Source organism: Dendroctonus ponderosae, unplaced genomic scaffold (assembly GCF_020466585.1).
Source record: "Dendroctonus ponderosae isolate FM_Combo_2020 unplaced genomic scaffold, Dpon_F_20191213v2 Dpon_F_20191213_7, whole genome shotgun sequence".
Taxonomy (NCBI): Eukaryota; Metazoa; Arthropoda; class Insecta; order Coleoptera; family Curculionidae; genus Dendroctonus; species Dendroctonus ponderosae.
The window spans coordinates 1,756,430-1,758,053 of NW_026018916.1; the positions used below are offsets into that span (position 1 = coordinate 1,756,430).

At 39.5% G+C, this 1,624-nt stretch overlaps 2 protein-coding genes across 9 annotated transcripts in view; one reads left to right on the forward strand and one right to left on the reverse strand.

Moving 5' to 3' along the window:
• LOC109540182 (syntaxin-binding protein 5) overlaps positions 1-1,624 on the forward strand; it is a gene marked incomplete at its 3' end in the record, with an annotated part of 66,847 nt that overhangs the window by 58,519 nt on the left and 6,704 nt on the right.
• The window catches only part of LOC109540148 (neuropathy target esterase sws), a 43,783-nt gene that overhangs the window by 1,387 nt on the left and 40,772 nt on the right, over positions 1-1,624 (reverse strand). The gene's annotated exons all lie outside the window — the stretch shown is intronic.

The window sequence follows — 1,624 nt, forward strand, 5'->3', positions numbered from 1 at the left end:
GCAACTAATCACGGCTAACAAATCCCTATCGGCTTAACCAAATAGTCACTCGCTGCCAGTTTAATTGGCATTGTTCCACAATCGAATTACTTCATTATGAGCATCGGTTAATGATTATTTGAGTAAAGGACAATCATGTGTGAACGTCATCACCAATCAAACAGCCACCAATAAAATCCTGCCAGCTAAACCAGAATCTAAGTAAAGATACCGCAAAACTCTTGCGAACAACGTCGACCAATTATCGCATTGTTTCGGGTTCCAAAGCTACAAATTTGAATTGTAATCCGAGCGAATGATCTAATTGGGCGTTGTTTGAGTGGTTTCAGATTAAGCTGATGGCCGCCAGTTTCTGAAAATGAGCTGTCGGACACGACATGAAATGGATATTGTTGAGCGCCTTGTAGCTGCTAACAGCATTACGAATGGCCAATTGCCGATTAAGGCTTAGCCGAATGGAAATTTCGAGCTTGAAATTCACAAGTTGCGATTGGCCAAGCTTCAAGACTGTAACCGTAAAAGTTACTATGAAAATTTGCGCTTGAACATGATCCGAACGAACCTGAATTGATTTTTCCTCAACACTTTGAGGAAGTTGAGGTAAACGTTCACCGGAAATCGAGGAAGCGCGTTTTCGATACGGACCCGGATGTGCACTCACTAGCAGCCATTCAGCCAACCAACGCTAGAGATTCCACGGGAAAACTAACATTGAATAAGTGTGTGGCAAAGCTTTTATGCAGGATTAAACAAAGGGATCGCCTCTCATTCTGCTCTGTTTCCAGGAAGTTACGCTCTTATATGGGCGCTAGCTCTACATGCAGACTAGATAGCGCACATAAAGCGGTTCCGATACGGTATTTTGCATTAAATTCACCCAGTTAAGCGACAGCGATTTTAATAAATTCGATAAAGAATGAATCAATCGAAAAAACCTTACAGGAAAATTGAGAATGATGCGAATTTTGATTGAATCGATTGATGATTGATTCATATTCGAAAATCGGGTTGATGTGTAAGTCTCTAGTTAGCATGGCGAGATAGAGCCTCTAAGATCACAGATTTTATGCATAAAATCAGTATAGGAATGTTTTAGTTTGAGCGCAAAATTCCAAAATGTACGCGTAATGTTGGCTTTGAAAGTTGCTCTAAGTTTTTGGCTCATATTTAGAGAGCCGGTTGAGCCTCAAGGCTCTAATTGTCATTGCGGGATAGAGCTTCAAATGGCTTGCTTTTAATGTAAAACATCAATAGGAATGTTTCCAATCTTCACACAAAATGCGGAAATTGAAGAATGATGCGAATAGTTTGAAAGTCGCTGTAAGTCTTTGGCTGATATTTAGAGAACCGGTTGAGCCTCAAAGCTCTAGTTTTTATTGCGGGATAGAGTCATAAATGCCGTACTTTTTTATGTAAAACACGAATACAGGAATGTTTCTTAAAGGGTTTTTAAAAGTCACTCTAAGTCTTTGGCTCATTTAATCAGAACCGGTTGAGGCTCAAAGCTCTAGTTGCCATTAAGGTATAGAGCTTTCAATGGGTTACTTTTTTATGGAAAACATCAACTTAGAAGCATTTCCAGTTTTCATGCAAAATGCAGAAATTCAAGAATAAAGCGAATTTT